A 12816-nucleotide genomic window follows, 5' to 3' on the forward strand; every position below is an offset into this window, starting at 1 on the left:
TACCTCATTTCAGCCGCGTACTGTTTCGTTTCGCTTTGGTACATTTTCTTTTGTAATCGTAGATGTAAAAATCATTCGAAGTTGAGGCTGGTGCGCTTTTTCCTTTTTATTTTTGATCCATTTTCTTACAATAATTTTTGAAGGTAAAATATTTTCAACGGTGTACTTTTTCGTTTCTTTAAGGGTGTTTTTGCATCAGCATTTGATGCTTCATGTGTACGATAAAGGGTTTTGCATTCACTGGCCTTCACCTGCCAACAGTAACGCCCGGTAACAAATAGACAAGCTGTTATGGGCTCATGCCGTACAAACCCGTTTCTAACATTTAAGGGATACGCCATTGATGTCATATCATTATATCTGTGCACATCTGACAAATCCGCTTTCATCAAAGATCAGAAACATTTTATAGTGAACCCGTCCCTGTTCTGTTTGTTTTGTATGATGTTTGACAAATTACCCGGGACTAGCATACAGAGAAAGGCGCCTGTTTTTCCAAAACAAATGCACGGAACAATACACTATTTTACACGTTAAAATATCATCTAAAAAGAATTCTACAAGTTTGAAAAACACAACTGATTATACTATATCCAATGAAAAATGACACAAGGTTTGTAAATAAATGGAATTAAGAAACTGAATTGGGTCTCATTCAATTAGAGTTTTCAATTTGACACTGTCATAATTCTTTGCCCTTTTATATTCCTGCCTTTAGTTACAGCTTGATTAAAAAATGAAATAGGTTTCAAAGTCTAGATTAACACTTATCGTTTTGCCGATCATAATTAATTCGATTATTCAATATCAAGGTACACTTAGCACAATTCACACCAGGGCCCTGATGCATTATATTGTCATTTAAGGTCTAATAAACTGTACAAGTGTATTCTAAGCGAGCTACATATGTTTAGGTTGTAATTGAGGTATTATAAACTACACGAGTGTATTTCAAGCGAGCTACATATGTTTAGGTTGTAATTGAGGTATTATAAACTACACGAGTGTATTCTAAGCGAGCTACATATGTTTAGGTTGTAATTGAGGTATTATAAACTACACGAGTGTATTTCAAGCGAGCTACATATGTTTAGGTTGTAATCGATGTCTAATAAACTATACAAGTGTATTTCAAGCGAGCTATATATGTTTAGGTTGTAACTGACGTCTTATTAATTACGCAAGTGTATTCTAAGCGAACTACATATGTTTAGGTTTTAACTGACGTCTTATAAACTAAACAAGTGTATTTCAAGCGAGCTATTTATGTTTAGGTTGTAACTGAGGTATTATAAACTACGCAAGTGTATTCTAAGCGAGCTATATATGTTTAGGTTGTAATTGACGTCTTATAAACTACGCAACTATATTCTAAGCGTGTTACATATGTTTAGGTTGTAATTGACGTCTTATAAACTACGCAAGTGAATTCTAAGCGAGTTACATATGTTTAGGTTGTAATTGAGGTATTTTAAATTAAGCAAGTGTATTCTAAGCAAGTTGCATATGTTTAGGTTGTAACTGACGTCTTATAAACTAAACAAGTGTATTTCAAGCGAGCTACATATGTTTAGGTTTTAACTGACGTCTTATAAACTAAACAAGTGTATTCTAAACGAGCTACATATGTTTAGGTTGTAATTGAGGTATTTTAAATTAAGCAAGTGTATTCTAAGCAAGTTGCATATGTTTCGGTTGTAATTGATGTCTTATAAACTATACAAGTGTATTTCAAGCGAGCTACATATGTTTAGGTTTTAATTGAGGAATTATAAACTACACGAGTGTATTCTAAGCGAGCTACATATGTTTAGGTTGTAATTGACGTCTTATAAACTAAACAAGTGTATTTCAAGCGAGCTACATATGTTTAGGTTGTAACTGAGGTATTATAAACTACACGAGTGTATTGTAAGCGAGCTACAGATGTTTAGGTTGTAACTGAGGTATTATAAACTACACGAGTGTATTCCAAGTGAGTTACATATGTTTAGGTTGTAACTGAGGTAATAAAAACTACACAAGTGTTTTCTAAGCGAGTTACATATGTTTAGGTTGTAACTGAGGTATTATAAACTACACGAGTGTATTCTAAGCAAGTTACATATGTTTAGGTTGTAATTGAGGTGTTATAAACTACACGAGTGTATTCCAAGTGAGTTACATATGTTTAGGTTGTAACTGAGGTAATAAAAACTACACAAGTGTTTTCTAAGCGAGTTACATATGTTTAGGTTGTAACTGAGGTATTATAAACTACACGAGTATATTCCAAGTGAGTTACATATGTTTAGGTTGTAACTGAGGTAATAAAAACTACACAAGTGTTTTCTAAGCGAGTTACATATGTTTAGGTTGTAACTGAGGTATTATAAACTACACGAGTGTATTCTAAGCAAGTTACATATGTTTAGGTTGTAATTGAGGTATTATAAACTACACGAGTGTATTCTTAGCAAGTTACATATGTTTAGGTTGTAATTGAGGTATTATAAACTACACGAGTGTATTTTAAGCAAGTTACATATGTTTAGGTTGTAATTGAGGTATTATAAACTACACCAGTGTATCTACCAGGCGAGCTACAGATGTTCAGGTTGTAATTGAGGTATTATAAACTACACAGTAAATTCGAATCGAATAATATATGTTAAGGTTGTAGTTGATTTATTACAAGCTTAACGAGTGTATTTCAAGCTATCTACAGCGACAGTAGAACTATGTATGTGTCGTACTATTTCAAACTTTGTACTTATCGTAGATAGTCGATCATTTAGTATGGCAGGGCCCAATATATATCGGAATGGATCAAGTCGCATAGCCTTATAAACGACTTCCATACTCTTGATAACTCATCTGAAGATAACATCATGTACAGTAGTTTTATATGACTTCATAAAGTCCATATGTTGTGTATTGGCTATTGCATTGACCGTATCACCCCATATACAGTAAACAGTCTGCAGTTATCCTGGGACAATCGCATGCAAGAACCTCAAGACCCAAATTTGGGTCATGATTTGAAGGCCAACCATGTTGGAATGGTCTGAATTCAATGACACATCTTCACTGGAATGCTCGGGTGAGTAACTATCAAGATATTCAAGCCGACACAATTCCCGAAAACATGGCTGCTAACAATCTCTCATTCGTAGTGATCTCCCTTGGCGAGTAGAGACATATTCATGTAGGACAAATAACTGAATATTTAAAACAAAATGACCTCCTACACGCATTTATGAAGTGTCGTGAAATTATGTTTTGATTGTTGTTGTTTTTAGTTTAAAAAATCGCCATTTCGCACAGAAAACTAAGAAGGTTATTATTTATTTTTGCTGCTCCTGTCCGGTAGACTTAATACAGGTAGTTACGAAGACCAAAACACAGTAACAATTACAAAGTCGTGAATATGTGATCATGCTTTGGTTTGTTTCCGCTTCTGCAAAGTTTTATAATAAGTATTTACCATTTTAATTCTTTGCCTACATGTTTTACTGAAAAAATGGTTTGCAATTCACTTGATGATACTGAAAGTCTAGTGCGATCCTATTTAATTACCTGTCCTATATGAGATTAAAACTATTCTATAGGTTCTCCGCATGTTGGTTTTAAACCTCAGATTGAGAGATTTTCATAATTGGGGAGTTGTGACGGCTTGAATGTTTTATTAAGAAAATCAGGAAATAAAAATGGTCTTTAAGGACCCATATTGACCCGAACAATCGCAATCTCGTACCATTTAGAAACAGTGTGGTATAAATATTGTGATTTCAAACGTGTTGAAGAGTAATTCCGCGAATGTTATAAAACATGTTCTATATTAGGAGTGTTTCTTTGTAAAGTTGCTGACTTATTGAACTATATCATACAAGTCTAGTCCCTAGAGCCAGTTGAAGTATTCGAGTGCATTTTTTGTCCAGAGCATTTTTGTAATATTGGTGTCGGGGATGTCTGAAGTTTATTTTAAGTGAGGGTGGTCACTGGAAAGCTGGCAGCCTGCAGGTTACTATGGTAACAAAGACAACGTCCAAGATTGTCACCGTTTTCTGAGCCCTTGACTTGTCTTACTATATCTATTATAATTATTTACCACTAAGATGTATGCTATTGCTCCTTACAAATGTTATATTAGTGCAAGTATATATTGTGTTTCGCCGGCAATGCTCCTTACACTTTGGTATATGGCTATACTCCTTAACAAATGTGCTTTGTCATGTCTGCAAAAAAAATCCAACCACGCGTATTTGAAGACAGCCAACAATGAGCTTGTATACATTAACATAATGAACTGGTTAATTCATGCACGAGTTATGTCTCGTGAGCAAAAAAATGACCTTTAATTTGATTTGTCAAAAACATGTACAGTAGTTTTGAAAAAGTACCTATACAAAAGGTGCAACTTGTGATTTATTGAACATGAGCTATGTTGTAGGTTGTTGCATGTTATTATGGTACACGAAAACATGTTTGACATCTTAAAATGTTAAATAATGGGTATCTATATTGCACATGCTCATAAAGCTCCGAATTTTTAAGTATTGCAGCTTTATCTTATCCGTTTATCCTTTCTTCTATTAAAATGATTATGTTTAAAACAGGGCCATGTTATACCCCCTCCCCCCAAAAAACAACAGCAACAAAAAACAACAAAGAAAAAAAAACAAAAAAAAACACACACACACACATGCACAAAGAATAACACAAACAACAACAACACAAATCCCATTCCACCCGGGTTAATGTCTGAATTACCATTTCGCGAAATATCAATCATTAAATCATTACCGAATGTTTTGGGTTCAGTGTGTACAAACCCCTATTTTCTGTCCATAAAACAACAAGAAGTACACTGAGTGTTGCCTCGAATTCTTTTTTTTTTGCAGGTTTTAACAAATTCAAGACTCTTCTACCTCTGTGTACCATCTCTTGAAAAAAGTCAGAAGTACACGCCACAATGAGAATAAGACATATCGGGGCGAAACTAGTGTAATACCCCCACCCCCCCCCCCCCCCAAAAAAAAAGTGAAATCGTTAAAATCCAACATGCCAACAAAATGTGCCGCCCATACAGAATGTTGTGGTGTAATTTTGTTGGATAAGACTTAATATAATATTAATATAATAGTAGTTGGAAACTAACTAGTTTTGTTCTTTAATATCCCAAATCACGATGTCATTTGAGCGTATCGTTAACTGCTATTCAACTGCATCTAATTAAACTGTTATTGACACATCACGTGAAAATAAAGACGGAAAATGAAAAAGGCAAATCAAAGCGATAATAAAGTAACAATGTTACTTTTATACATTTAGTGTATACTCAAAGCCACATTGGTAGAATTAATTATATGATTTATAACATATGCCTTACAAATGAAAAATAGGTACAAAGTTTCAAAATCAATTAATAGACTTTTCAAAATACCAAATCGATTGAAAGAGTATTTGTTCACTGGCACAAAACACTTGATTTTCAGTTTAAATGTTGTTCATTTGGATGTTCAAACATTGCTTAATTAACTGATTGAATCGGTAATATTGGGGAGTTTCTAGACTAACGAAAAGGCGGTCTGGCCGTCGCGTGCTCTGTATGTTTGCGGCGGCAGAATCTCGGTGTAAATATAGGGTAGAAAATGAGCTTACAAAACGTTACAATGCTTTATTGTGCCATCTATTCTGTCGCCATTATAAATAAAGTGTAGATTTTCCTTAAAAGAGGTCTTTGTATTTATTTCTCCCCATATTAACGCTTTCTTGTTGCCTGTATTATCGCGATGAGTAAAAAAAGTAATTAGAGTTGCGAAACAATGCCAAAGAATTCCCAACTCGAGCTTGGTAATGGTTATCAAATGATTTTATTTATATTTATAATAGCCGACGCAAAATCCAAGGACAAGCAAACAGTCAACCTCGGTTATATCGTAACACTCTCAAAAACTTACTATGATTCGTCATAATGCTTGCCCCGCCTGTCGGGAGGCGGTCGCTCGTTGCCGACGACCGGCCCACCGTCGGCACGTCAATCCGAGCCGGCGGTCTCATATCACAGCCGCGGGCACCCACCAAACCTCTCTGGTAAGTGTAGACTTAAAGAGGAAATTAAATTTCTACAATAAATTTCATTAAATCTGGCGACGATTTAATGACAGTGCTCAAATTTGTAAACTTTGAATCAACAAAGTATTTCAGAAATGCTCTTATGACCCAATTTCAGTGTTGTATTACATATTACGAACTGAAAACATTAAATTGAAGGGTAAACATGAGGCTAACTCAATTAAAATGCTTTATTAGATCGCTAGTTGAAAATATCAATTAATTAAATTTCAGATAGGAAAAAAAAGGTTGACACCCATAAAAACCACAAACAGACTTGACATGTGTGAGTACATTTAGCGGGCGTGATACAACCAACTCATAGACTAACTAGTTCGTGTTAATGTTTCCCTTGGTGTTTGTGTCTGTGCGTTACAATGAGTTCCATCAACATTTCACATACTATCTTTTTCTAATAAGCCCAAACTTGAGATTGAATACAGAAAACTAGTTAAGCCTATGATTGTAGTTGGCTTTCTCCAGATAAATTTGAAAGTGAAACGCCGTGGTCAAATAATTAATACTAAATATATTTTTTCGTAATGATGAGACAAACTTTGCATAATAAAATGTCAAAGACTGTTCTACTCAAATGCTTGTAATGATTGCTCTAGTTATAAAGCATTGTAACGCCGCATAGCAGCATCGCGTGTTTTTTTTTTTCGTTTATGCGGTGATTTTCAACGCATAAACAAGGCGATTACGTTTATGCGGCGACGCTCAACGCATAAAGCAGAAATTGCTTATATGGGGCGCAACTGTACCTTTTTACCACATAAAGAGGACTAACTAAACCATTTATTATAAAGTTAAAAAAATGAGTTCTAATATTTCAACAAAAACGATGGTGATGACGTTGATAATGATGATGATGATGATGTCCGTCCGTCCGTCCCGAAATATTGTGACATGGGAGTCTCCAGAGTCACTTACATTGATGATTCATTGGTGTATGAATGATGATGGTGGTGGTTGTAATTGAGGAGATGATGGTGATGGTTGTGATGAAGTTGTTGATTATGACGATGATTAAGATTAGGGCGTAGCATATTACTGTCATTTTGAAGAAAATAAGGGGAAAGTAGTAAGGCAAATTGGTCAAATGTAAGGTAATATTTAAAAGTTGAGCCAAAATTAAAAGTTGAAAATAAATTATTACTCCCCTTGGTGTGTTCACATGTACATTTTCTTGGTTACAAATGACTAGTCCGAAAAAACACAATCAATAAAAGAAATACGTCCATGATGACCCGATATCACTCATCTAAGTCCTTTTGTTCAAGTGTCCAAAACTAATGTTGTGTTGAAATTTTTGGAAACAATATCATTTTCAGTTTTCCTTTCGTTACCCTGGTAACCAGAGATGTACGCTGATGACGTGAATAAATTTCACAATCGCACAATTACCAGTGGTTCTTGAAATTGAAATAATTCTTAGCTCATCTGAGCACAAAGAGCTCATGTGGAGCTGTGAGGATTGTTGGATTTCTCTTGTTTGTCCGTCGTTAACAATTGACTTTTCTAGAAACGTTTGAAATGACGTTGAAAGCGGTGCGCATTGTTAAGGGTACATGGCAGTCAGTCTGACAAAAAGGCGAGAAAATATGTTACGTCATGCGACGATTCAATTTTCTGATTGTCCCAAATGACGGTGTTGTGTGTTGTCGTAACATATATTCCCGCCATTAGTCGGGCCAAACGTCATTTAAAACGTTTTCGCAGAAAGATCAATTGGTTTGGTTCACATTTAAACCGATCTTACTAAATCTTTGTCAGAATGTACATCTCAAAAAGTCTAGTTCAAAGCTTGGTTTAGTGGACACAAAAAACTAAGTCCGATTTTGATGAAACTTTATCAACCACTATTGTACTAGTATGTCTTCTAATAGGTTTTCTATGCGGCGAAAGTGTGCCTTTTTGCCACATAAAAAAGTCCTGTTTATGCGTTGAAAATCACCTCATAAATGCGGTGATGCTGTTATGCGGCGTTACATAGCATGCTGACTGTCTTGTTACTAAATACACAGTGATTTGGTGGGAATGAGCTCCTGCTTTGGTGTCATTTGAACTGTACAACATTTAGTGACATTTAACCTAAAAAAAATATTTTTTCTTCAGATTCATCAAAGGGGTCACTCCTACCAACTATCTAGCATAAAATAACAATGAATTACTGCACTTCAACAAAGTCAGACAATCTCGAAATGGCTAAATAGGTCCTCTCCTCTTTTTAGGCATTTCAAGATTTTCTGACTTTGTGTAAGTGCAGTGTTCCTCTCATAACTTTTGTACTTGCACAACAATCCAGGGTGCTGCTAATTTTATGTTCTTTTTTACCAGTGTTCTAGATAGGACTTATGAAATTGTGGAGCATACCAGATTCAAACATCTTCATGTACCTACCGAGATGTAAAATTAGCGTGAAGGTTTATACTAATGTCTATCAAACGTGAGGGTTTATATTATTGTCTATCGAGCATGGAGGTTAATACAAGTGTGTATCGAGTTTGAGGTTATACTTGTGTCTATTGAGCGTGAGGGTTTATACTATTGTCTATTGAGCGTGAGGGTTTATACTAGTGTCTATTGAGCGTGAGGGTTTATACTAGTGTCTATTGAGCGTGAGGGTTTATACTATTGTCTATTGAGCGTGAGGGTTTATACTAGTGTCTATAGAGCGTGAGGGTTTATACTATTGTCTATAGAGCGTGGGGGTTTATACTAGTGTCTATTGAGCGTGAGGGTTTATACTATTGTCTATTGAGCGTGAGGGTTTATACTAGTGTCTATTGAGCGTGAGGGTTTATACTAGTGTCTATTGAGCGTGAGGGTTTATACTAGTGTCTATAGAGCGTGAGGGTTTATACTATTGTCTATTGAGCGTGAGGATTTATATTAGTGTCTATTGAGCGTGAGGGTTTATACTATTGTCTATTGAGCGTGAGGGTTTATACTATTGTCCATTGAGCGTGAGGGTTTATACTAGTGTCTATAGAGCGTGAGGGTTTATACTAGTGTCCATTGAGCGTGGGGGTTTATACTAGTGTCTATTGAGCGTGAGGGTTTATACTATTGTCTATTGAGCGTGAGGGTTTATACTATTGTCTATTGAGCGTGAGGGTTTATACTAGTGACTATAGAACGTGGGGTTTATACTATTGTCTATTGAGCGTGGGGGTTTAAACTAGCTTCTATTGAGCGTGAGGGTTTATACTAGTGTCTATTGAGCGTGAGGGTTTAAACTAGCTTCTATTGAGCGTGAGGGTTTATACTAGTGTCTATTGAGCGTGAGGGTTTTTACTAGTTTCTATAGAGCGTGGGGGTTTATAATATTGTCTATAGAGCGTGAGGGTTTATACTAGTGTCTATTGAGCGTGAGGGTTTATACTAGTGTCTATAGAGCGTGAGGGTTTATACTAGTGTCTATTGAGCGTGAGGGTTAATACTAGTGTCTATTGAGCGTGAGGGTTTATACTATTGTCTATTGAGCGTGAGGGTTTATACTAGTGTCTATTGAGCGTGAGGGTTAATACTAGTGTCTATTGAGCGTGAGGGTTTATAATATTGTCTATAGAGCGTGAGGGTTTATACTAGTGTCTATTGAGCGTGAGGGTTTATACTAGTGTCTATAGAGCGTGAGGGTTTATACTAGTGTCTATTGAGCGTGAGGGTTTGTACTAGTTTCTATAGAGCGTGGGGGTTTATACTAGTGTCTATTGAGCGTGAGGGTTTATACTTTTGTTTATAGAGCGTGATGGTTTATACTATTGTCTATTGAGCGTGAGGGTTTATACTTTTGTCTATAGAGCGTGATGGTTTATACTATTGTCTATTGAGCGTGAGGGTTTATACTTTTGTCTATTGAGCGTGATGGTTTATACTATTGTCTATTGAGCGTGATGGTTTATACTAGTGTCTATTGAGCGCGAGGGTTTATACTAATGTCTATAGAGCAGGAGGGTTTATACTAGTGTCTATTGAGCGCGAGGATTAATACTATTGTCTATAGAGCGTGGGGGTTTATACTAGTGTCTATTGAGCGTGAGGGTTTGTACTATTGTCTATTGAGCGTGAGGGTTTATACTATTGTCTATTGAGCGTGAGGGTTTATACTATTGTCTATTGAGCGTGAGGGTTTATACCAGTTTCTATTGAGCGTGAGGGTTTATACCAGTTTCTATTGAGCGTGAGGGTTTATACTAGTGTCTATTGAGCGTGGGGGTTTATACTAGTGTCTATAGAGCGTGGGGGTTTATATTATTGTCTATTGAGCGTGAGGGTTTATACTATTGTCTATTGAGTGTGAGGGTTTATACTAGTGTCTATTGAGCGCGAGGATTAATACTATTGTCTATAGAGCGTGGGGGTTTATACTAGTGTCTATTGAGCGTGAGGGTTTGTACTATTGTCTATTGAGCGTGAGGGTTTATACTAGTTTCTATTGAGCGTGAGGGTTTATACTATTGTCTATTGAGCGTGAGGGTTTATACCAGTTTCTATTGAGCGTGAGGGTTTATACTAGTGTCTATTGAGCGTGGGGGTTTATACTAGTGTCTATAGAGCGTGGGGGTTTATACTATTGTCTATTGAGCGTGAGGGTTTATACTATTGTCTATTGAGCGTGAGGGCTTATACTAGTGTCTATTGAGCGCGAGGCTTAATACTATTGTCTATAGAGCGTGGGGGTTTATACTATTGCCTATTGAGCGTGAGGGTTTGTACTATTGTCTATTGAGCTTGAGGGTTTATACTAGTTTTTATTGAGCGTGAGGGTTTATACTATTGTCTATTGAGCGTGAGGGTTTATACCAGTTTCAATTGAGCGTGAGGGTTTATACCAGTTTCTATTGAGCGTGAGGGTTTATACTAGTGTCTATTGAGCGTGAGGGTTTAAACTAGTGTCTATTGAGCGTGAGGGTTTATACTAGTGTCTATTGAGCGTGGGGGTTTATACTAGTGTCTATAGAGCGTGGGGGTTTATTCTATTGTCTATTGAGCGTGAGGGTTTATACTACTGTCTATTGAGCGTGAGGGTTTATACTAGTGTCTATTGAGCGCAAGGATTAATACTATTGTCTATAGAGCGTGGGGGTTTATACTAGTGTCTATTGAGCGTGAGGGTTTGTACTATTGTCTATTGAGCGTGAGGGTTTATACTTTTGTCTATAGAGCGTGGGGGTTTATACTAGTGTCTATTGAGCGTGAGGGTTTGTACTATTGTCTATTGAGCGTGAGGGTTTATACTATTGTCTATTGAGCGTGAGGGTTTATACCAGTTTCTATTGAGCGTGAGGGTTTATACTAGTGTCTATTGAGCGTGGGGGTTTATACTATTGTCTATAGAGCGTGGGGGTTTATACTAGTGTCTATTGAGCGTGAGGGTTTATACTATTGTCTATAGAGCGTGGGGGTTTATACTAGTGTCTATTGAGCGTGGGGGTTTATACTATTGTCTATTGAGCGTGAGGGTTTATACTATTGTCTATAGAGCGTGGGGGTTTATACTAGTGTCTATTGAGCGTGAGGGTTTATACTATTGTCTATTGAGCGTGAGGGTTTATACCAGTTTCATTTGAGCGTGAGGGTTTATACTAGTGTCTATTGAGCGTGGGGGTTTATACTATTGTCTATAGAGCGTGGGGGTTTATACTAGTGTCTATTGAGCGTGAGGGTTTATACTGTTGTCTATAGAGCGTGGGGGTTTATACTAGTGTCTATTTAGCGTGAGGGTTTATACTAGTGTCTATTGAGCGTGGGGGTTTATACTATTGTCTATAGAGCGTGAGGGTTTATACTAGTGTCTATTGAGCGTGAGGGTTTATACTATTGTCTATTGAGCGTGAGGGTTTATACTATTGTCTATAGAGGGTGGGGGTTTATACAAGTGTCTATTGAGCGTGAGGGTTTATACTAGTGTCTATTGAGCGTGAGGGTTTATACTAGTGTCTATTGAGCGCGAGGATTAATACTATTGTCTATAGAGCGTGGGGGTTTATACTAGTGGCTATTGAGCGTGAGGGTTTGTACTATTGTCTATTGAGCGTGAGGGTTTATACTAGTTTCTATTGAGCGTGAGGGTTTATACTATTGTCTATTGAGCGTGAGGGTTTATACCAGTTTCTATAGAGCGTGGGGGTTTATACTATTGTCTATTGAGCGTTAGGGTTTATACTATTGTCTATTGAGCGTGAGGGTTTATACTATTGTCTATTGAGCGTGAGGGTTTATACTATTGTCTATTGAGCGTGAGGGTTTATACTATTGTCTATTGAGCGTGAGGGTTTATACTATTGTCAATTGAGCGTGAGGGTTTATACTATTGTCTATTGAGCGTGAGGGTTTATACTATTGTCTATTGAGCGTGAGGGTTTATACTAGTGTCTATAGAGCGTGGGGGTTTATACTATTGTCTATTGAGCGTGAGGGTTTATACTATTGTCTATTGAGCGTGAGGGTTTATACTAGTGTCTATAGAGCGTGGGGGTTTATACTATTGTCTATTGAGCGTGAGGGTTTATACTATTGTCTATTGAGCGTGATGGTTTATACTAGTGTCTATTGAGCGTGAGGGTTTATACTATTGTCTATTGAGCGCGAGGGTTTATACTATTGTCTATAGAGCGTGGGGGTTTATACTAGTGTCTATTGAGCGTGAGGGTTTATACTATTGTCTATTGAGCGTGAGGGTTTATACTATTGTCTATTGAGCGTGGGGGTTTA

This window comes from Mya arenaria, chromosome 3, assembly GCF_026914265.1.
Source record: "Mya arenaria isolate MELC-2E11 chromosome 3, ASM2691426v1".
Lineage (NCBI taxonomy): Eukaryota > Metazoa > Mollusca > Bivalvia > Myida > Myidae > Mya > Mya arenaria.